Below are 25710 nucleotides of genomic sequence, written 5' to 3' on the forward strand. Positions count from 1 at the left end.
CTACAACGTACACCGCTGTAGTAGATCATGCATGTATTTTTGCTATTCCTTTGTCCTACCCAGAGCTTAAAGTACGTTGTATACCATTCATAGCTGAAGGAAAAAATCCTAAATTCTAATTCTAACTAAGGTTACTACTGAAAGCCTGAAATCACCTATTTGTTCAATTGAAGACATAGTCAGCTGAACTATCTGAAGAGGCTGGCAGGTTCTCCTACAGCTACACTTTGACAAGGCACTGTCCAGTCATTTTTACTAACTGTACATACATTGTACATTATTGTACATTGTCGCTATGGTATCCATTTCACAAAAACTATCAGGTCTATAATTTTATGAGAATCCTTGACTCAAAGATGTTTGAATTTATATTTTCTTACTTGCTTTTTATAAATAACCTTGATTACTTTTCATGGTCGTGGTCACATCCCTTTCCTATAAAAAGGAAAAATAATAGTGGTTATTGTTTTAAAAAGTTTAATCAATTCATGCGTATGTAAATTAATGCTAGATTTTATATTTGGAGAATAAACCGAAAACATAGTTCAAGATATATACACACATTCCTTCCATGTGAACAGAGCAAACAGACACAGTAGGCTAATCAGTAAATTTATGTTAAGCAAAATTATTATGTTTTTGTCAGCCTTAAGTGGAACTTACATGGAGAGTATGTCTGGTCTAGAGGTAAAAGTAGTTCTGACACTTACTGAGGTCTACTCCTATGGCATGGGTAGCAGATGTCCTTTGCTGCTGGAGACCTTCAACCTTAGGGAGAATGAGAACTGAATACAAACACTGATATGGCCCAGAAGGTAGACACACCTTCCTTCCAGGAAGCCTGAGTTGGACTTTTCTAAGGTCAGATGAATAGTTGTTTTCATTAATACTAAAAACTAAAAAGTAAGAAAATAAAATGCACCTAAGGTTTTGGGAGATGGTTCTTATAAAACGCTTTATCCTACAATCATGGGGACCTAAGTCTGAGCCCTAAAACACACATTTTTAAAAGATATATGAATGATGTTACCCATTTGTAATCTCAGTGCTGGAAAAATGGAGAAAAGATGGATCCGTGGCTCATAGGACAGTCAGAGTTAGGTTACTTGGTGAACTCTAGACCACTGAGAAATGCTATCTCAAAAAGAAAGGGGGAATTAATAAACAGTTCCTGAAGAATGAATCTGGAATCCTGAGGTTGTCCTCTAACCTGCAAAACACACACACACACACACACACACACACACACACACTGTCTCTCTCTCTCTCTCTCTCTCTCTCTCTCTCTCTCTCTCTCTGTCTGTCTCTGTCTGTCTCTCTCTCTCTCTTACAAGTTATATCAAAAAAATATATAAGATGGAAGTGCGTAGCATCAAGCATTTAGAGGGCATCACAGATCATGGGATGAGTCTTCTTGGAGAAGATAGCAGAAATATCAGAGGCTTATCCATCATTGGTTCAAAGGCTCATCTTTTCTAGAAATGATGGCCATTGCACAGTAAGGAGGACTGAAGGATGGGTCACTGTAAATTACCCAGCTAAGAAGATCCATCAACAGAAACACTTTCAGTGTGGTTGGTTAAAACCACCTGTCCATGAAAAGAGGAGAGACTGAAAGAGTGGATGGCCAGCTCAGTCAACAATAACAACAGGAAATGAGCACTCGGCCTCAAGGAACACAGAGAACTGAAAGGCCCGGGGACACAGAGGTACCTTACCACTAAGTTCTACACCATGACATGAAGAAGGAAGAGCATGCCCCCCAAACTTATGATCCTTTGAGGGGCTAGGGGATGTGTGTACACTTAATAATTCAGAAAATTTTTCTCTCATTATTATTCATGTTGAACATGATTAAATCAAAATATATCTGTCACAATTTTATCATATTAAAATGGAATTCTAGGAGCTGGAGAGATGCCTTGGAGATTAATTAAGAACACTTGCTGAGTTTCTTTCCCAGCACTCAGGACAGGCAGCTCAGAACTTAACTCCAGCTTCAAGTCAGACACTCTTTTCTGACTTCTGTTGGCACCACACCACACCACACACACACTTACACAAATAAAGTAAATCTTTCTTAAAAAATAGAATTAGAGGATCAACAATATCTGCCTCTTCCTATCCTTTGGAAGCACATGAAGCAGAGTGGGCTTTGGGACAATGAGCTGAGCTAGACCCATATTTTCATCTCCTCTGATACTGGCATTACCTGACTACTTTCAAAACTCAGTCCTTGACAAACTACTCAAAGCCCAGTTGCTGAGGAAGGCAGGCCTAGTAACTAGAATGCACACATTGTTTTCTTAAGATCTCTTTGACTTTTTGACCACACCTCGTAGCAGATACTGCTTGGAGCCTTAGACCATGGGCAAGTGTCCTCATTGTAAAGGCCTCTGTCCACGGAAAGTTACTACCTATATAGCTCTGCGCAGTCTAAAGCCAAAGTCCTTGAAAGTTGTTCTTTCCCCTCTAACATTAGTTATATTTTATGGCTAGCCAGCTTTAATCATGGTAATTGGGTTGACCTTTTCTCACCTCTTCCAGAAAAAGCCTGGAAGACACCAAAAATAAAATTTAACTGTGGTCAGTTTCTATAATTCTTTATGTAAAAGATACCTTACCTCCTCTTTTTTCCCCCTTCCTTTTCAATCCGTCCTTAAAAACTCAGACTCAGCTAAATTTTATTTTGGGTAATTGTGTTTTTAAAATATCTATTTTATTTTAATTTGTGGTTTTGTGCACACATCCTTGTGTGTCAGTGTCTGCAGAAGAAAGAGGCATCAAATTCTCATGGAGCAGAAGCTAAATGTAGTTGTAACTCTTGACCTATACAAAAGTAGTATGTACATTTAGCTGCTAAACCATCTCTTCAGACTGGAACACTGATCTTTTTAGCACTGTGCATTGATAAGCTTATCTAATGACATATCCAATGAGCATACAGATGACCTGAGTTTCATCCCTGGTACCCACATCTGAGCTTCATCTCGGCACTCATGTCTGAGCTCCATCCCTGCTAACCATGAAGTTGTCCTTTGACTTCCATATGAATATCATGGATAGAGTGCACACACACACACACACACACACACACACACACACACACACACGCATGCGTGCATGCATGTCTATGTAATTTTAAAACTAGTAGCTAGGGAGATGGCTCAACAGTTAAGATCACACACTGTTCTTGCATAGAACCTGGGTTGAATTCCCAGCACCCACATGGCAGCTCACAATGTAACTCTTGTTTCTGAGATCTGATGGTCTCTTAGGACATTAGTGGTTCCTGAATGTCCTCAAACAGAAATTGGGATTTCTTCAGGTGAATCCTGCCAGCTGCTCTTATCCCTACAATGTCCTTCATGAAAGAACAGACTGATAAACTCTTTCTGTCCAAAGGGAAATGTCTGGATGTATAAGGTTTAAATGTGGCTTGAGTATATTTGACTGTTTGTTTAGAGACATGTTTGTTTGTTTGCCTTTTTAATGGCAGAAACTTGCAAGTGCTACTTGAGGGAGGAAATCAGCACATTTTCCAAGTTTACTAGTATATAGGACTTGCTTGGATGGAACATAGCTCAGAACTGGCACCCCATAGAGCACTCCAACATGCTCCCAAAGGCTGCTGAATCCACCAAAAACATACACCATTATTAAGGCCTTAATTAGTTTAGGTGCAGCTTGTCTCTCAGAACATATACCACAACTGCTTAAGGTTTTAATCTTTCGTACATGTACTCAGGTTAATTAAATATACCTTATGACTCTAGAAAAACTGTGTAAGACACCATAAAAACTCATGGAGACATGCAAGTTTTCTCTCAGTCTCAAATAATAGCTGTACTGAACATGTAGCTTGTTGGCAGACTATGATGTGTAAGACCCTGAGTTCATTCTTAAGCCTCTGTCAGGCTTCCCACATGCCCTCAGCTCAAAAAACAATTGGCGTGGTACCCTTCCAGATGCTGGCAAATTACTATTTTAAAACACCCCAATATGCCTATAAGCTTCCAGTCATTCATATCTTAGAGATGCTATTGCATTAAAATTGAGTATATTGAATGAATTACTTATATATTTATTTGCTTCATTCTAAATTATGTGATATTTATTTATGTGATAGTAGAATATATAATGTACATTTTTATATTTTACTATAGATACATATTACATAATTTAGATGTATATAATTTTATAAGGGTTATAATATGAAGAAATCTCATCCATGCATTTAACACATTCATAGCAAGAATGTAGGATGTTAAATTGGGATACTGTTAGGATAATAAGCAGTAAGGTAAAGTATGATAGAAATGAGGTACAAAGAAAGGAGGACAGAAGGTAGGAGGAGAGTGGGCATGAATACTGAAATTGATCAGGTGGCGCTTCATCAAGCAAGGCATTGGTGGTCTCAAACGTCAGGCACAGTATCCTACACTGACAACAGAAAAGATGCCAATGAAGGTGAGCAAGAGAGAATTCTTTAGAATACTTGTTCTAACATGTCAGAAATATGGCTCCCCTAGGAGACTATATTTCTTTGGAATATGACCTCATACCTAAAACACTAGAGACCCACCTGCCCTGTAAAGAACTCAAACTTAGTTTAGTACCCACAGAAGGATACTGAACATTTTCTTTAAAGAATGGAAACTATGAAAATTATGTAATTAATCTTATGTGGATACATGAAGATAAAATCATTACCTGTGAATAGAGAAGTGGGAGATAAAGAGAAAAGGGAGAGAGAGAAGTAGGGGAGAATGAAGGAAATGAGAGAAAAGGATAGAGGAGAAGGAGAGAGACATCACAGAATAATTTCAGAATTAATACATGACCTAGAAGTCTGAATCACTTAGAGTATACCATCAAAAGGCAGCAAGAAAACATTCGGAAAGTTCATACATCAAGAAAAGCCAATGACAACAAAAGAAAAAAATCAACTAGTCAACCAAAGAAACAGGAACAAAATTTAAAAGCATTAATACATTCATATACTTTTCATTGCATCTCAGCAGTCCTGATGAATGAAAAGTAACACACAGCTAATGCACATTTGGGATTTAAGCTGGATAGAAACAAGAGAGGCATATACTTCTTCCAGGTCTCCTGATCTCTCTAGGGGTAGGAAATTCCAGCAAAGTCCATCTGCATTTCTGGAGGTTGTTCCTTCAGTTCCTACAGTTCCTGCCAGTCTCCCTGTGTTTTATTTCCTATGACCTAGCAAGATGTTAATTTACCCATGAACCCTCTCAGAAAAGTGGACAAGCTCTACACCCTAAACCACATCATGATGGCGTCGCAGAATTGTTGGCCAGGAAAGAATAGTTTGCAGAAGTAAGGGAGTGCAACAGGTTCCAGAAAAAAAAAAAAACATCAAAATACATCATTCATTTTAGAGGGTTTACTTTTGAATCAACAACTGTAATTTTAGCTATTCACTTCATTGCAAGTCTACTAACACTCCATTGTGCATGCTTAGAAGTCAATACTTACCTACTTTGCCTAACTCAGACCTGAGGCTTCCATTCTTGTAGACCCTGCTATGTGTTATTGCAGGCATAAAACTAGTATTCAAGGAAAGTGTCTTTGTTGCTATGAAATACAATTTGATTTCCTAATTAGTAGGTATATAAATGCAAAGCCACAGCTTTTGATTATTTCTGAAGTTTGGTGACCAACTCTACTGTTTGTGTCTAATGACCAGCCCCTCCTCCCAACACTTTCAATACTTTTATTCAGTGTAAAAATTAAGAGATTAACCTGCCTTGCATTTAAATGCTCTTAAATGGATTTATTTTATAAGAGAAAATTGTGGAAAAACCAAGGAACATGTACACTCATTTACTATGCTCAAGAAAGTCATGAAATCTATCTATACACTGTTGGTCAAAAGCTACAGCTCATAACTTCCCTCATCTTGATAACTGATAAAAGGTTTTAATCAGTATATAATTAGATTTGTGCACTCCAGCTTTATCTAAATAAGATATAACTGGCATGCTTATTACTCTCTTCATTTTGTCTTGTGTGATGTGGGCCCATGTGTTGAAGGATAGAGAGCCAGCTGGGGTACTATTGGGAAGTGACAGAAATCCTGGTAGCAGAGCCCAGTTGAAGGAAGTTATGTCATTGTGAGCTGCCTTTGGAGTTTATACTGGGACCCAGATGCACCTATTCCCTTCCTTCTTCCCCTCTACCTCTTCTTCCTTCTCTTCTCCACAGCCTCCCCTAACCCTCTTTAGAGACAGTCTCCTGTGGCCCAGGCTGGCCTCAGTCTCTACAGTAACTAAAGATAAAGACAGCTTGAACTTTTCTCCTGCCCTCATCTCACTAGTGCTGTGACTACATGCATAAGTCATCCCATCCAGTTTATGTGATGCCCAAGAAGAAAACCCAGGGTTTTGTGTACAATAGGAAAGCAATGTACCATCTGAATTAAATCCTCAGAATTTCTCTTTCTGTTTTTGTGTTTTACATTCAGGTCACCATAAGGGCAAAGGGCATAGTGTATAAAGGTAAATGAACTTTCATAGGCTCACTGTATTGAGTATTTTCTTTTCTAAACTGTTATTCTACTTAAAGCAAGGCAAACTATTCTCTCCATGCCTTGCCTGTTAGTGTGCATACCTACCAATTCACTTTAAAATGTATAACTTCTAGCTGCTCCCTTTCCAGTTTCTCTTAAGCTCAGTACTGTGGAGTTCTGAGCTAAGCACCAGACTGAAGTCACTGTAGAAAATATCCTCACAAATCCAGCAGACTTTTCCCTAGCCTCTAAGCGGAGGACTTCTTTTCCTTCCAGAAACATAGGAAAGTGGGAACTGGTTCTTATGACTTAAAAGTTGAGGAAAATAAGCACTCAAAAGGACACGTACCTTCCCTTGTCTCATCTCACAGGGTCAGTGGACACCAGAACCAGTTTAATAAGGACAGATGTTTTCTCTTTTTTAAAGATTTATTTTAATTTGTGTATACATGTGTATACACTGTGGGTGCAGGTGCCTCTGGAGGCCAGGAGAGGGCACCAGGTTCTTTTAGCTGGGGAAAAGGGATTGTAAGTAGCTTTATTTGAGTACTGGAAAACAAAACCAGGTTGTCTGCAAACACCTCTCAAATGTTTCCTTGTCGTTGGTAAACTATTGCTGAGAGTTTTTTGGACAGTATTAGTAAAGTATCGATGTTTTCTTGGGAGATAGGCAATAAGCTGCTCACATGAGATAAGGCTTTCGGTGTTCTCTTTCACTGACAATATATTCTTCACAGAATATCAAACCCATAAGGGCTAAACTTTAGCTTAGCAGGCTCCAATTTTAAAATGTTCCTTCCAGCAGTAATTACTGCATGGAGTAATATGGAAATCAGAAACCAGCAGGAAGAAAGAAAAAGCCCACCCTCCTATCAGAGAAAAGTCTCCTAAGGAGATTGAAAACTGTGGGACCAAGTTTTGAGTACTGATATGCCTACCACCTAGAGTTGCTCCCAGGCCCATGACCCACGACTTCTGCAACCCACATTCTGCAGTCTCCCTGCTTCTGCCTTCAGCGCTTTGGTGCCCACTTAGATGGCAAAACTGAGAAACTTCGAAGAAGAAGAAGAAGAAGAAGAAGAAGAGGAGGAGGAGGAGGAGGAGGAGGAGGAGGAGGAGGAGGAGGAGGAGCTTTGGGCTTGATCTAACTCTCTGAGTTTTCTTATTTTGGTTGTTCTTAATGAATATCCAAGCCAAGAACTTAGAGAATAGCATTTCTCGATGGCAAGCATTTTTGTTTTCTTTCCTGACACCCTAGACATCATTGACAAATATCTATACAGGGTTCATTTTCTATCTTCTCATCTTTTTTTCCAGTTATTTTTTTTATATCTCAAAGCAATAGAGTGGGCATTCCTGATTAGCAGAGCCATGCTCCTCAAAAGGCTCCGTGCCACCCTCAGGAACCTTCATCTATTTTCATGACCCTAATTAACACCCCTGTGTTTGATCCAAGATTTCAACTTTGAATGCCAGCAACAGAGAAATCCAGACCCACTCACAAATGTCTAATTGAGAATTGTTCAGGAAATGCTGCTGGCTCTTAAAATTCAACATCATCAAAACCACAGACCAGCTTTCTCCCCAGTCTGTTTCATACAGGAGGACATGTGATAGAATTCAGCTGCCTTTGTTCTCTATCTCTTGCATCTTCATGGTCCCCAAGCCCTCTCTTATATTCAGGCACAGCTGGTTTAACCCATGAATCCTGATTCTTTAACAGTGCCCCTCAGAAGCTCTTGTAATAGCATTATTTTACTGGTCCTCAAATTTATAGTGACAATTATACTCAACTACTTTCTCCTCACACTGTAATGTGATTTTTCTAGGTTGTTCTTGTTGGGAATTTTTACATTCTCTTAAAACTCTCACTCAGATGTGAATAGTCTATTATTTGTTTAATTATATTTGACTTTAAGCACTCTGTTACTGCTGTCAATAATTCTGCCTAGGACTCTGGTCATGTTTGGAATTTTCACTGTTTTTGGGTCAGCACTTCCTACTACTATTCACTCTTAGATACAAGGATCAAAATGCAGACTCATTCATCTTGGTAACGCAGTTTACCTTTTCCAAGAAAGTCAATAAGGGAACATCTTACTGGCACCATGTATAAACGCAAATGATTAAATAGTATTTTCCAAGTGAAGTATTTACTTTCATAAATATAATGATCAAAGGGCAATTGGTTGGTTCTATCTATGCACTAAACTGAAGCTCATCCCTTCACAATGGAATATTACTCAGTTGCTAAGAGAAATGGAATCATGAAACTTGCAAATAAATACGTGGAGGATGGAGCAGCAGTCATCTTGACTGAGGTAAACCAGACCCAAAAAGAAAAGCCTTACATGCTGTCTCTAATCTGTTATCATGTTATCTCTTATCTAAAAACTGTCTGAAAAGTCAGAAGGAAGCTGTCTTAATTAGGGTTTCTATTTCTGTGAAGAGACACTGTGACCATGGCAACTCTTATAAAGAAAAAAAAACATTTAATTGGGGTGGCTTACAGTTTCAGAGGTTTAGTCCATTATCATCATGGTAAGACATGGCAGCATACAGGCAGACATGGTGGTAGAAAAGGAGCTGAGAATTCTACATCTCTATCCACAAGGTAACAAGAAGTGTACTGTCTACCACACTGAGTATAGATGAGCAAAGGAGGCCTCAAAGTCCACCCCCTCAGTGACATACTTCCTCCAACAAGGCCACATCTCCTCCAACAAAGTCACACATCCTAATTGTCACTCCCTTTGGGGGCCATTTTCTTGCAGACCTCCACATTTTATTTCTTGGCCCCCAAAGGTTATTGGCCATATCATAATGCAAAAACGCATTCAGTCCAACTTCAAAAGTCCCCATACTCTATAACAGTCTCAAATTTATTTAAAAGTTTAAATTCAGTGTCTCTTCTGAGATTGAATAAGATTGTAGAGACACACACATTTTATCATGTAATGGATGGGTGAGGGAAAAATAATGTTCCAATCAGACATCATACATCATGAAATTAAAGACTTTGAAAAAATTAGGGTTTAAAAATATAACAAGACTTACTTTGCATTTTTAATAAAACTAAAAATAATCAGTTGATTTGTTTTTATTCATTTTGAGAAATAAATTATCTGTAATAATGTCACAGATTCTAATTATATAATTTAGGGATGTTTGAGGTGTACATATATGAAGAATATGTGCGACCACCACTGATTCCATGATAATACATAGAAAACACACCTTCTCCGGCACCAGTCCCTTCTCTTCCCCTCTTCCAATCCCTGGCACTGGTTTGTCTAGCTTCCATTCACATAGATTTGATAATCCTATATGCTTTATAAAAATATAGCATCTTGTGCCTGTTTCTTTTTATTTATCATAATGATTTTTAGACTTTTAACTTATCAGTTAATAGTCATATTGATGGCTGAATAGTCTCTCATTGAACAAATGGACCATATTCTAGTCACTATTTAACTGACAGGCATCAGTTCTTTCCACTTTTTTGCTATGGCAAATGATATTGCTATAACATGAAAGCACAGGGTTCCTGTTAACATCCATCTTTACTTCTCTTAAGAATATACTAATGAATAGAAATTTTAGGTCATAAAATAACTCCCAAACTTAAAATCTGGGGGAAGTGCCAGCTGTTTCCACTGCGACTACACTGTGTCACATTTGGCTCCAGTTCCTCTACAACTCACTAGCATCTGCTTCTGAAGCTTTTGTCTTTGAGGCTGTCTAGTAACTGCATGCAGGTATTTCATTCAGCTTTTGACTTGTACTCACCCAAAGATTTGTACTCTTAATGTGCTTATTTGGTGGATGTTCCCTGTAAAAGGCATTAATGTCTATATTACAATATAACGATCTATATTACAATCATTTTTGTCCAGGTATTTTATTATTATAACACTCTTTTAAATATTGAAGATTTACTATTTGCATGGTTTGCATATATTTTGTTCAGTTCAGGTTTCCAGTTGTCTTGAAGATGGCTTTGATGTGCTAAACGTTTTAACCTGTTATTCTCTGTTTTTTTTTTTTTTTTTGCTTGTTTGCTTGTTTTGTTTTTTCAGTTTGGTCATTACAGCTACGAAGGCAATGCCTATTCAAGATTGATACCGATACTTTCTCTGAAATGTATTAGATTTAGCTACTACATTTGGGAATAAGATGTATTTAAATTTAATTTTGTAAGTGAGGTGAAGCAAATGGTCCAAATTCATTCCTTTTCATGCGTACATTCATTGCCTCATTTATTTCAATGAATTTTTTTCATTACATATATTTACATAAAGTATGAATTTAAATGTGTTTCATTGCACACACACAGAGGTCAGAATATAATTTATTGAGATTGGTTCTCTTCTCCCACCACATGAGTTTGGGGGTTCGACTCCAATCATCAGAATCAAAGGGCCTTTATCTGCTGATTCATGTTGCCCAACCCCTCAAAGACTATCCTCTTGATCATTGAATTAACTTGTCACCCATGTTGAAACATCAGTTGACTTAAATATATGGGTTTGTTTCTGAATGTTCACTTTTATTCTGAGGATCTCTATGCCTATTCTCACTCCACAGTCATATAGTTTTAATCACAACAGTTCTGCAATCAGCTTGAGAACTGGTATGTGTATATATCTTGCAATATTTTTTAAAGATTTGTTTTGAGTATGCTCAAGCAACAAATGAATTATTGGGAGAACTTAACAATTTCTTTTTTTAAAACTAGTAATTAGAAAGCAATAGCATTGACTCTGAGGATCAATTTGTCTCCTCAATCATGTTTCTTTTTCTGCCTGTAAATATTAATGTATTTCTATTTATTTAGGTTTTTGTTAACTTCTTTCAATAATATTTTGTAGTTGATAATATGAAAAGACTTCTACAACTTCATATTATTAAATATTTTTTTTCTTTATCAAGGAAACAATTCAGAAGAAATAAAATCTACTCTGGTAGCCTTCTGCCTAATACAGTGCTTAATCATGACAAACGTCTATAATTTTGATATGAAGCATTTTTAACACATATTCAACACAAATGCATATTTCACATGCTAACCTATCTGAACTGATAATAATCCACAACCTATCAAGAGCTACCATGAAAAGTAACAGACCAGGGCTTAAGGGGTCAGCTACTCATAGAAGTGATAGCACAAAAAAACTTGTCTGTACAACGCCACCCAGAGATCAAGAAAGTTCCATCAGAGAAATAGCTCCATATCAAATTATTCAAACAATAAAAACTTATTCATAATTATAATGTATTATTTTAATCCATAATCCATCCTTATTGCTATAATTATTTACAGAAAGAAGTACTTAAATTGACATTTTTTTAACTATAATGATGCAGCACCTATAAAGATATGTGGATACATGAACTGTGACTTGACACATGTACTTATTGCACATTCACATTCAATATTCTACAAAGAAAATGCTTGTTTTTAAACTAAAAATGAGATCTAATTACACTATGTAACTCATAGAGTCTTAACAGGAATGGCTTCACTAAAAATAAATATTGTCCCAGCTTTCTATTATTTTGGTGAAACATTGTAACCAAAAGAAATTTGGTAAGGAAAGAGTTTATTTGGTTACATTTCATATACCAGTTCATCATCATAAAAAAGAAGAAGTTAGGACAAGAACACCCAGAAGAAAACTGCAGGCAGAGCTGATACAGAGGCCATAAAAGAGTGCTGCTTTGCTTGCTCCTTACGGATTGCACAATCTGCTTTCTTATAGAACTCAGGACCATCATTTTAGGGAAGGCACCATCCACATGGGCTGGGCTCTCCTATATCAGTCGCTAACAAAATTCCCTAGAGTTTTGCCTGCAGCCCTGGCTTATGGAGGTATTTTTTATTCCCTCCACTCAGACGACTTTAGCTTGTGTCACTGACATAAAACAAGCTATAACAAATATGTACTAGAAATGTAGTTGAGTGTTAGAGCTCCAAGTTTGACAATTATGGGGGGAGAAAGCAGAGGGGGAGGAATAGAATAACAAAATTATATATATAAAACCTAAACCAGATGAATAATTAAATTTCAAACCAATGAATCCCTTTTCTCAACTTGCACAATCAGTGATAGTTTTTATTTAATATAATTATTTGGGGGCTGGAGAGATGTATCAGGATTAAGAGCACCAACTGCTTTTGCAGAGGACTCACACTTGGTTCCCAGCACTCACATCAGATGCTTCACAACTGCCAACAACTCCAGCTCCAGGGGATCCAACGTCCTCTTTTAGCCTGTGAGTACCTGACTCACATGCACATAACTACACATCATACACACATATACATATAATTTTAAAAAAATCAAAAAAAATGCTAGAAAATTATAGGAATAATCTAACATTAACCTTTTCAAGCTTGATAAATATGGTATTTAGACAAAAAGAAATTTAATGAATTAGTTTTTAAAAAGGTAAGCTCTGGCCAATAGCATGAGACAACCAAAGCCTCCTGTGGGTCAGGCAGCCACTGAGTTAATATGTCCACATGTCTGAGAAACGGTGCTAGATGTAGGGAAGGTGCTGTCATCCAAAGAAGCTTGAGCACACAAATGACTAAATAAGACACCAAATATCTAAAGAATAAAGTTGTCTTATGATTTTTAAAAATGTCATATAGTGAACATTGTCCAGTCAACTGGATTGTGGCAATTTAGAAAGATACTTTCAGACCCATGGGAGCTACATAGAAAAACAATCTCCATAAAATATTCATAGAGGCCCAGAAAAATTGCCAAGTCAATATGCAAGAGAGTATATGTATTTTATTTATACAACATGGCTCATCCAAAGAGGGGTTCATAAACAGAAAGATATGGGTATTAGTGAATTGAGATGTGTTGGCCCCAATAGATAGATATCTGGAATCTCTTTTTAAAGTTTCCTGTTTTGACCAAGTATTTCAGATATAAGGAGTACCTAAATTTCACTAAACCCATGTTAGAAAAAATATTTTAAGTTAAATGTTAGCAGAAACTATATGGAAGTCAGTGTTTATTTTTCATTTGTAAAATGTTCTCATTTTCACTATTATAATAAGTATTACTATTATGTTTACAGTACTAGCACTGAACTTGAAGCCTCTTGCACACTAGGAAAGTGTTCTCCACCACTGAAGATTATATTCACAAATAATTTCTTGCCTTAACATATAAAATGGTCACAGAAATTTTAAGAAAAAAATGTGAGAAAGACAAATGTTTTGAAACAGAAAAGGATTTCAAAAAGGTGACGTGGTACTGAACCAAGTATAAAAAGCAAAAAGGCATGATCTCTGAACCAGAGAAGAATCAGTAGAAACTATAAAGCAAAGCTGCCAATTCCCCACAATAAAAACAGAACAACTTAGATATATAAGATGGGAATAAATAGCACAAAATGATAGGATCTTTTTCTGCGAGGAAAGCTATACATGCTCCTCAAAGATATAGAATGAAAACTAAAAAACTAATGAGACTCTGACAAAAAAGATGCAATCATTTCTCCTTCAAAATTAGCTTTAAATAAGGTCAAAATACCAAAATGCTGGTTCTGAAATTTAATAAAGGTTGGATCACCATAGTCTTATTTTTAAAGGGGTATAAGAGTAAATATAAAGCTTAGAAAAGGAAAAGCATTTGGATCTCACAACACACTCTACACTACAGAGATTATGACACTCTATCATGACTTCAAGAATGAAAAAAAAAAAACCTCTTCTAAGATGCACAGAGTGAAATCATGTAAAAGGTTCAACCTAAAAACAGACAACTCCCAGCAGAAGGAGTCACTAGGTCATTACACAGAAAATAAGCAGACTCTCCAGACATCACAGTAGAAAAACTATGCCTCTCATGTTCTTACTGGCAAACTTTTATATGTACAAAATTATCTTGTATTTGCATAGAGATGTGGAATCAGGCAATTTTATACTTGCAGGTAGAACAGAATTTATATACTATTTTAAAAGAAGCCTAGCATTTACTATCAAAGTAGAAAGTGAACACACTTCCTGAACTAGCAGTTGTAGTTAGCAGCATTAAAACATAAGGCGCTGGTCCATGTGGAAAAAAAAAAAACTTGTAAAAAGATGTTCCTTACAGTCTTGCCTGAAATGGCAAAACATCAAAACAAACTGTCTATGGAGGCACAAAAACCTGCAGAACCCACAGAAGACCCACACTGAACAGCAAATGATAGCCAGAAATGAAAACCTAAAGTTCGAGACCATCGAATACTAGCATGGTGATATTTTCCTCTTTAAAAAGATTTATTTATTTTATGCCTATGTGCCAAGTGTAGGTGCACCATGTAGATGCAGGGTACTTGCAGGCCAGAAGAGGGCATCAGATCCCCTGGTGCTGGAGTTACCACCATAAATAATATTTATGTAAAGGGCATCACCTCTGTTTAAGAAGGGCATCCCTTCTGTGTGTGAGAGTGTGTGTGTGTGTTTGTGTGTGTGCATGAGTGCATGTGTGTGTGTGTGTGTGTATGCTTGAACATTTGCACACCCACTAATAACCACTTCAACATAGGCATTTGCTACCTTTTCCCAGGTGTGTCTGGAGAGGGTTCCCAAAGTTAGTATGTTACCCATGACATACACCATACTAGAAGGCAAAGCATATCAGGCATTTTTTCAACTGTATATATTAAGATCTTATATTCCAATAGATTTGATGTATCTCAAAAACATGTAGAAAAATTTTTATTATGCTGGAAAATGCTTAAATACATTTAGTTTTAAAATAAGATATAAAATGATAGGATTTAAGCAGTGCTTTAAGAAGACTTCACTATAAGATAAACTAGAATATAGTCATGTGGGGGGTGGGGCTAGAATTATACCAAATGTTCATCTGGTGGATAGTTATACTACAAACTTGTTTTGCCTTTCCCACATATTTTCCTTGTTATTTTCTGGACAGTAGGCAGTGCTACTGTGTCAGTACCAAAGATAAATCCTGCTCTTTGTAAACAATGTATCTCTTGTTTCATTCTTGAGATATCTCCATCAACACAATGTGTCAACATTTCTCCAGTCCCAGCTTGTGTTCTCACTGGGTCTCCCTTTCAGCTGTTTTCTCAGCACATGACAGTAACGACCCTGGATGTTGTTTTCCCATCTCTCCCACTGTTCCTTTCTGAACCCATCATCCTGCAGGAATAGCTGTGGCCAGTCCCAGACCAAGTCTGGAACGAAAACAATGTTTCTAATGTAAGTTCACCTTCTCTTCTATTCTCTTAATTTCATTACTACAAGAACTGAGTTTTCCTTTAGTAACAGCCTGGATTTCTGAGCCATGAAACTGGAGTGCTAGAAAAGAATACCTCACCTTCTACCATGTAGCATTAAACTGCTCAGAAGACTGTTTTATATCTGTGGGCAGGCTGTCAACTTGTGAGAGCAAATGCCCTGTCTTGTATGGATTCTGAGCTGATATTTTTCACACATAGACACACACTCACATGCTCATTAACACACAAACACACACACACAGGTACACACAATGGTTATCATGCCTTATAGGAAAATATTTAATGAGTGACTGACAAATTGGAACAGAAACCTGTAGGGTTTATTCAAATATGGAGCTGGTTCAGAGATTAAATTCAACCAACAATTATTTGTGAAGGGACTGTAATAGAAAAAATGTTAGAAAAAGTAAGTATTTTATCCATGGGAATCTATAGTTTCTATCCATGAGAAATACATTAGAAAACAGTTAAAGAATAATTACTGTTTTGGCTTCACCCTGAACAAGCGAAACATGTAAACCTTCTTGCCTGAGGTCCTGATTTCACAGATGGGCAAACTGCAATCAAGCTAGCTTGCCTGGATCCCAGACTATTGCCAACACTAACTTTTACCTCCTGTCCCAACCCCATGGGTCCTGCTTGCTTCACACTACTTGGCAATGTTAGTGTGCTTACCCACTTTCAACTGGTCCCTGAATCTACATTCCCTTTCCATCCAGCTCAGCCTTTGGGGGGCAATTTGAATCCTTTCCTTATGTCCTAGAGTACCCTCTGATACCTGTTTTTACCCACATGCCCAAAATAACAGGCTGTACCAAAACCCACAGGGCCTTTAGCTTCAAGCTCTTTCCAATTTACTGAGAATGCCATGGCAGCCTGTAAATGCACCTTTTACAAACAAGGAGGCTTACTCGTCATTCACTTTCTTCTACTTGTCAGTTCTTCCACTGACTCTGCCCAGTGCTGAGCAGTCAGAGAAGAGAGCAGCCTGCAGGATGGCTTCTGGCAAAAGTGTCCTCATTTAGAGGTTTCTGCTTACATTCCGCTAGAAACCAGAGCAGCTGCCAGAGTACTTACTGCACATGAGGTCAACACTCAGTGAGGCTAGAGCAGCAGGCCACTGAGGAAGAGCGGCGCACAGTTCTATACCTAAGACCCATCCCACTGATATCTGAACACTTTCACAAGCCCTTTCAATGCCTTTCTTTCCCTCTGGAGACAGGTTGTACACAACTGGTTTTCACAGTGCATTTATGAACTCATACATTCGCCACCACCATCATCAGATGTGCTAATTTTGTTTTTCAAAGAAATAACCTTAGACAGGGATTTGATGGAGTCTGGGGCTGTTTTAGATTCAAGGCGCTGTGAGTAAAACTGTCACAGATTTCATAGGAAAGTTTCTATATGCTTTTTATTTTCTCAGTCATGGAATAAAAGCACTTTTAAAATGAGAAGTTTCAGGCTGTTTCCCAAAGTATTGCATTCTTATTTGTCATGTATAAGTACCATATTCAGTTGTTTCCCATTCTCCTCTAAACTTGATGTTAATTTTCATAATTTAGAAACTTCACGATTAATGTTGTGATATTGGTTTCTAAGGTTTTATTTTATTTCCAAATACATGTTTATGTGTGGGCATGGGCACATGAGTTCAGGTACCTGTGAAGGACAGAAGCTTCAAATCCCCCAGAGCTGGAGTTAGAGGCAGTTGGGTCCTCTGCAAGAGCAGCAAGTGTTCTTAATTACTCTGCCACTCCTTAGCCCTAATCTGTATGGGTTGTTTTGTTTTTTTTTTTTTTTTGTCATTTGAATGAGTAAAAGAATTAAACACTTGGACTGAAGACATGGCTCTGCGGCTAAAGCAAATGTTGGATAGTTCTAAGAACCCAAGTCCTTGTCCTTAGCACCTGTATAAATGCTGGGCAGGTGTAGGAATCACCTGTAATCTCAGCAATCCTGAGTAAGCAACAGGGGGTTTCTCTGGGCAAGCTGGTTAGCTAGATTATCCCAAGTTGGTGAGTTTTAGGCTCTGCTAGAGACCAGCTCAATAAATAAAGTCAAGCAGGATCTAAGAATGCACCCAACACTGATTTCTAATCGCTACATGTATGTGAACATGTATGCATGTGCACATGTGCACACATACATATGGAATACACAGCATACATACACACACAAAAAGAAACCCAAGTGCCACTCTATGCAGACATTTTCATCTGTAAGTCTTCTTGTGTGAAACACATCTTTCAGACTGTGGACTAACTTTTCCATCAGATCTTTGTCTTCTTATTGAGAAGAGAGATCCTCTCTCTCATCTTCAAGCTCCTTGTCACATGTACACAAATGTAGCATTGGCCATGTATCTTGAAAAATGAAATTGCTGTCATTTAATTTTGTTAAATTTTAACATAGTTTACATTTCACAATTAGTGCTCTTTAGGCTTAATAAATATTTGCCTAGCTCAAAAATCACACAACGATTCCTCTATATTTCCTTTCAGAAATACACCTATCCCCTAGCAGTGGGATCAGAGCCTGTCACTAATGCTTGAGCTGGCTTTTAGGAGCCTATTACTCACACATGGTTGCCTTGCCCAGCCTTAAAACAAAGAAGGAGCTCAGTCCCACCTCAACTTGATATGCCATGCTTTGTTGATATCCATGGGGGGCCTGCCTCTTTTTGGACAGAAACAGAGGAGAGGCAGGTGGTAGGGGTATAGAAGGAGAGGAGGGAGAAGAAACTATCAATATGTAAAATAAGTGAAAAAATAATTTTAAAAAAGAAATATGCCTTCCAAAATTATAAACAAATCTCAGACAACATACTCAGTGGGTTTGGATTCTGTATTTCAACCTACATCAGTATCTAGAACAGTAAATTCTGGAAAAAAAAAAACAAGACAAAACCTCAGCAATTCATATGAAAATCACATAAAGAAAGAAATATTCTATACGTTGAATATAGCAATCCTAGGCAGTACACATGTAAGTGAAAAAGCTATTTGATTAAATAAATTGTTGTACCATAAAATACATCTCTAGGGCAAAAATGATGTCTCAATACCATGAGGCTGTGGCGTGGAGGGGGGAGCACATCTGCACTTGCTTTTGGAGGAGTGTAATTGGAAATCTTCTGTTAAAACTACTGTACCAAGTCTTTCCGTAGAAGGCAAAAAAAAAAAAAAAAGAAAAGGTTTGTAAATTCAAACTCTGGAATGTACAGAGAAAAACTCTAGCAAATTGTCCTCTGACCACCACACATAAACCATGTGTGAGTTTACATTAGTTTCTCATCCATGTTATAGTTTTCAAAACATCATATGTATACTCACATATGTGGTATATGTGTGTGGTGTAAATTGAGAAGATACAGTGATAGCTACACAAACATATACACCTCAGTTGAACCCCGTCACCACAGTAGAATATACCTGTAATCTTAGAACTCTTATAAAGATATGGGAACTTCAGAAAGGAAACTCACAACATACAATCCTGTCTCAATGTGGAAGATTAGAAATGACGCCTAAGGTGGCCCTTTGACCTCCAAATGTGTACCATGGTACGTGACCACACACACGAGCATGAACACACTCACAGCATGAAAATACATATATATATTCAGATACAGATACAGAAACAATACATCTATTTAATGCATATATATACATATAATCTTACATTAAAAACAATTAAAGCATGGATTTTATTATTATGACAGTGAAAATAAAAGAAAGTCCTAATTGAACAGGAAGTTGCAAATTTTATATATTAATAATTATTATTATTAATATACAAAATTCATCCATTTTGTGTCAGCCTTACTCAATCTTCCTGCTTGTTAACTATCTTTAACTAATAAGAAAAATAACTATGTTTCACACATAGAAATTCCTATCATCATTAAACATGAAAATAATGATGTAAGAGCTGTGTATATGGACCAAACCTTCAAATCAAAGGAGTAATGCTATTCTTTTTCATAGTAAAGGCCTGAAATAATAAGAGTTATAAAATTATACCATCACTTTCTGTTATTATAATATGTCCTGAGCAATCATTTCAACGAAATGTAAATATATATATTTGTGGTTGTGTTCAAATTCATGTTAAAGGTGAAAATCATACTAGGAAACTAAAAATATTCAAAACACTTCTTTTTCAAAATCATCTGTTGCTAGTAGAAATGACACATCTTACATATTTTATTTAGATCTGTGGAATCTTTGAAAAATCTAAAACAAAGAATGAATCCCAAGTAAAAAATAAAAACACCACATCCCTAAACAAGTCATTTATGCAACCATTTCAGAACACTGTGGAAGCGACGGCCAGCTGTGTATAAAAGCTGGACAACAAGAAAGGCTGTGAAATGCCATCTTTTAGACTCTATACAGCCATTATTATCATTAACTCACAACTATAGATTCCTGCACTGAACCCACACAAGACCTGCCTCACCAACAATCAGTCAAGAAAGACAGCCTACCTTTTACTTGCTGAGCCCAATAGGTACAACGGATCCTTATAAATCCATTGTTACATACATAGTTCTGTTTAATCTCAATGAGTACAAACAAAACAAACAGTGTATTTGAAAGATAATTGTTGAGAGGATGGAAGGAGAGCTGTGGTAAAAAAAAATGGGGGTGACATACAGTAGTCAGTATGCATGACGTGTGAAAGTGTAAAATAATAATAGTAATAAACATTTTTAAGATTCCAGCATATAGTCTATTCATTTTTGGAAATACACTTACTTATGGATAATATAAGTTAAGCTAAGATCAACTCTATGTATTATTAAGATTATTAAAATAAATATAAGAAAAACTTTTTTACTATGAGGAAAAAGGCAATGAAGCTGTGTGCACCATTAAAAGCAGATTAAACAAAAACTTTACAAACACTGCTACTTTGAACTTGCTTGCAGAGAGTACTTCCTGGAAATCTATATTCAGATGAAAGTACATTCCTACCACTTCCACTGTTAGGTGGACATATTCCACAAAATAGCTTATGAACCGCAAATAAAATTAATGATTGACCAGCAAAGGTTGTCTACAAACATTTGCCCCTCCAGATGTTCAGTGTGATCAGAACAAGTTCCAGGCAGACACCCTTGTTTTCACCATGTGTTAGTTCACCAACAAAATATCAAACAAGATTACTCTCGTCTGGAATCATGAAGGTTTTTGTATCTTCATTAAAAGAAAATTTAGTAACTGTATAATATCATGAGTAAAATATAAAGCTCCAAGAAATATAATTACTTTCAGAAGTTGTGGTTTTTTTTATGTTAAAATATAATATCTTCTAAAGAGATATCATCCTGGAACTTAAGAAAAAGCAAAGGGAGGTGTGATAATGATAATATTAAATGATTTTTTTCTAGGAAGTATCAAGTCTTTTCTCTATCTCACAGTTTAAGAAAAAAAAAAAAACAAGAAAAGCATACTGTGGGTCTAACTGTGGCACAAACTCCCGGGCTCTGTGTCTTATGATAAGATGGAGTACTAGATGTGACGACATGGAAATAAAATTAAAAGCAGCTAACTGCTAAGTGAATCTCCAGTGAGAAAGTGTGTACCAAGGTACAGCCAATTGACTTGTCTGAGGTAGCAGAGTACTCACTATAATAATATGTTTAACATTTTTACAATATTCACCAATTTACCAATAGTCCAAAAAATGAATAGCCTTGTTGATACGCCTCACGTCATACCAGGCTTCCTCCTCCATTTCTGCTTTTACTCCAGCTGCGGTACCCATACTATTTGGCATTCTTCTCTGGGATTTCCACACAAGCTTGAGTGCTCCTACTAAATAAAACATTTTTCATGGTCACACAAACATCTGTCCCCTTCAGAACTGCTGTCATAGCTCTCCTCCATCTTTGAGGTGCATAATTCTATATACAATGTTGGAATGTTTTTTTTTAAATCTGTCCACCTATTTAAAATAATACTAATGCAAAACATACCTTGCTCCAAGTTTTGTACTAAACACGTTTAACTTCAAAGCAAACTCCTTGCGCCATAATCTTATACCACTAAAAAAGCCAGTTTCTTAATTGCAGGTAAGGACACAGTGTTCTTAAGCAAGAGAAACTGAACTCATCTTGGAAACTTTCTCCAAAGAACTAGCTCATTGCAGCTGTAAAACCGCACCTAATGCAAATACCTTTTATCTTCAACTAACCTACCAGCTGAGGCCAAAGACAGAGTCTTTTTCTTCTTTACACCTTTTTCTGAAGCTCACACTAGGCAAAATTACTCTGCATATGTGTCAAGAGTTTGAAAAAAAGGAGGCATAAAAGACATATTTACAATATTTCATGTGGGGTTCACAACATATTCTATGAAGTCTTTGTTTGTATTTTAAAGACCCATGAAATAAAAGGCTGATGCTTCTGGAGATAAAGTTCTTGAGAATGTGTTTGTTAGTTAAGGTGGCAAGCTGGTTTTTTTTTTTTTAATTTGTGTTCTGTTTTGGGGGATGATGTGCAATAAGTCCAGGGCCTAGAGCATGTTGAACAAGGGAACTATCACTCAGCTATACCCCAGCTACACCTAATTGCCTCTTTATGCATTCATTCCTTTTCTGGTTCATATTTTATTCATCTCACTCATCTACTCTCCTAAGATATTGTCATAAACAAAATATTTTATTTTCTATTTCTTTAATAACTTCAGTCTGCTTTCACAATATTGATGAATATTTATAAGCAAGAGTCAGATAGAATGTGCTTTTTCGAGTCATAGTGAGCACTGTATTCCTTTCTGAGAGAGTAGCTCATCATTCTGAGCAGAAAAACTGCAACACGGAAAAAACAGACTGACGAGGGACTGCTCCTCCCACACTCAGAACTCCACAAAGCAAGTGTAATAGATTGGCAGGGAAAAGGGCATTTGAAAATAAGTTAGAAGAAAAAAATCTTAGCATCCCCATAAAATTGCCATGAAAGTTTTCCACTGACTGAAACTCAGGACAAGAAAAGAAACAGCAATAGTCAAAACACACCTGTGTGCAAATTCACAGTTAGATAATATAACCACTCAAATACATACACGGTTGACCACATTTCTACCTGGAGACATTTGTAAACGATACTTCAACCAAGCTTCTGCCACATGGATGATAAGCCTGCCAAGCCATGAAAGGAGCGGCATTCCTCCAGGGCAAAAGAAAGGGGGAGACCTCTCTTGTTTCCTTATATCATACACTTTCCAAACACTAATCCCCACGATCATTGGTATCCGCTGTTGGTCAGAGCTGCACTCTCTTCATTTCAACACCGACTGGACATTCACATAAAATGCAAAAGTGCCTATTACACTGCTGGAATGTCATCAAAATTTCAGTAAAAGGAATAAACCAAAACTTACTCCATACTGTCGTTATTGACTGGCAGCTTCAGCGAATCTAGTTTCGGTCCCTCTGCACATACTATTTATGTACTAAAATTTAGGATTCTTAAAGTTAAGGTTGGGGGAGGTGTTAATGCTCAGAAGAATTTCAACAGGACAGAACATAAATCTTTAATTTTTCCAGTGTTATGCATACAATTAGACTCACTGAGATGATAAACTGAGCCAGCATTGCTGTCCTGCTATGTAAGTAACCGCTGTCTAAGTCAATCATTTAGAAACAACACTTTGCCAACAGGAGAATTGCCATGCCATCCTTGACACAGACAGACTAGTCAGAGGTGAAGCTAAAGGAAGCAATGTCAAACACAATTTTCAGTGCAAGTAACTGATGACAAATTGACTGAAGATTTAAATTCTTAACAATAACCCCAGAGGCAATTCAACTTTTCAATAAGTGTAAATCTGGGTACGGACGCAGTCACCTGGAACATTTTTCTTCAAGTATGAGGGTTTCTATAAGGCGGCTGAGAAGCACTGAGAGTGCCTATGCTGAATCTTATCACACAGCTAACGCTATCAAAATGATATGTTTACAAGACAGAGGAGTACAGTCTCATTCTGCAATAACCGGCTAGCCATTCTCTGTCTCCTGAAGTTAACCAGGGATGAACAAAAGCTCTATCTTCCTATTGCCTCAAACCAAGTTCTCCGGGTGTTTTGCATACCAAGCAAAACACAATGTGTAATGCACGGGGCATTAAAGTTGAGAGAGTTTCTGTTTGTGAAGTAGGTAGTGACAGAGCCAAGGACACACAGGTTCAAGTCCAAGCTGAATATTAGGCTGGTGGCTTGAAACTGTCAATCCAGAAAGGCCTAGGGGAAGGGATACAGGCTTCCACTGTTGCCACCCTTCCCCACCCCTCCCCTCTTTCTCTCTTGTTCCCTTCCCGGGGCTTCTCTTTCCTTGTGGTTTCTCATGGAGACAACAATCAAAACAGAGAAAGCTGGGTTTTAAATTGGTGTGATACACACTGGGAAAAAGCAATTCTCAGGAAGAAAAAAAAGAAAGGAAGAAACTGCTGAAGAGGGGAGTGGGGGGCGTTTGGAAACACATCTAAAGTGACAACCTCCCCACCCCCATCCTTTATAGCACATATCCATAGATTGTTCCTGGACTCTATTCCTTCCAGTTCCCAGTACTCTATTCAACTTGATCCTTAATCCTGACAATGTAAAGAACTGCAGGGCATTCTCTGAGCGACAGTGCCTCTCTTGGTACATGAGACCAATTTTCCAGAAGCCCCTGAATCCGGACAGTTGTAGCAGACAAGGATGCTCCCCACCATCCCACCCACCGGGAAAGGGGTGAGGTTGAGAAGGGGGTGAGATGAAGAGAAGATAGATAAAAGGCATGAAAAGATGAGCTGGAGGATGAGTGACTGAAAGAGAAACAGAAGAAAGAAAGGGAGGAAAGGAAGTAGGGCTGGGTAAAAGAAGAAAGGGATGAAAGAAAGGCTGGAAGGAAGAAAGGAGCGGAGAGGAGAGAGGGATGTTGGGAAGGATGAGGGCGGGAGGGCTTGGGAGCGAGCGGGAGGGAGGGGAGGATCGAGAGGAAGGGAGGGAGGCAGGAAAGGAGGGAGGCAGGCAAGGATGGAGGATGCTCTGCCCGGGACTCACCTCTGTGGGTCGGTGGGAGTTTCTCGCCTCCTCCTCCTCGTCCTCTGTCTGCAGCAGCTGGCGTGGAATGACAGAACGGCTGGAGAGGCGGTGGAGGGGACTAGGGCAGCGGCTGCAGCTGCTTCTGGCCGAGGTGCGGTGCCGCCCGCTCCACCCGGGTCTCCGCCTCACTCAGGGCTGCCAGCAAAGCCGCTCCCCCCTCCCCCCGCCCGCCCCGCGTCCTGCCCTAGCGAGCGGCAGCGGCCCGAATCGCCGCTAGGGGAGGTGCCCAGTGCGCACGCGTAGCCGCTTTCTCGCTCTCTGGCGCGTGCCCGCGACTCGCCCGGGCTGGCAAAGGATGAGCACGCGGGCGCGCGGCCCGGGAGCGCCCGAGGGGCGGGACTGGAGACAGGCGCCACAGAGGGCGCAGGTGCCGTCTCCATGGCAATGGCGTTACCCTCTGGGCGGGGACCAGGAGCTTGACGCGGCCGGTCCAGGAGGGGCTGGGCTCCTGAATGATCTGCATTGGTGATGGAGGACTGAATGGAGAATCATACTCAGAAAGACTGGACCACGTGGCAGCAGGAGGCCAGGGCCCTGGTGGACCCGGATTCCCCGAACGCGGGAAAACCTGGAAGAGGATGGGACTGTTAGAGAAAACAGGGCCGAAGCTGTTTAACAAAATCTCTGTGGATGCATTTTCTGGGGAAGGCATTGCAGTTGTCTGTATTAAGCACTCTAGGATGCTGAAGTGTCCAAAATGTTTAAAGTCACTCTCTGTCCTCCAAGGGGTTACACGAGTGGGAAACATGAATAAGAAGCACGTGTGCCTTGTCAGTCAGAAGTGGGGTCTAACTGTGATTG

At 38.3% G+C, this 25710-nt stretch overlaps 1 protein-coding gene across 2 annotated transcripts in view; it reads right to left on the bottom strand.

Moving 5' to 3' along the window:
• Window positions 1-25136, bottom strand: part of Ctnna2 (catenin alpha 2) — a 1108102-nt gene extending 1082966 nt beyond the window's left edge. Inside the window, exon 1 of one of the 2 annotated variants that reach the window (XM_041679862.1) lies at window positions 24868-25136. The gene's annotated coding sequence lies outside the window, so the exon portion shown is untranslated. The remainder of the gene's footprint in view (window positions 1-24867) is intronic. The other variant, XM_041679872.1, reaches the window with a different exon arrangement.
• Window positions 25137-25710: the final 574 nt, after the last annotated feature.

Source organism: Microtus oregoni, unplaced genomic scaffold (genome assembly GCF_018167655.1).
Source record: "Microtus oregoni isolate MIOR12 unplaced genomic scaffold, Mior012 000002F_ref0000024, whole genome shotgun sequence".
Lineage (NCBI taxonomy): Eukaryota > Metazoa > Chordata > Mammalia > Rodentia > Cricetidae > Microtus > Microtus oregoni.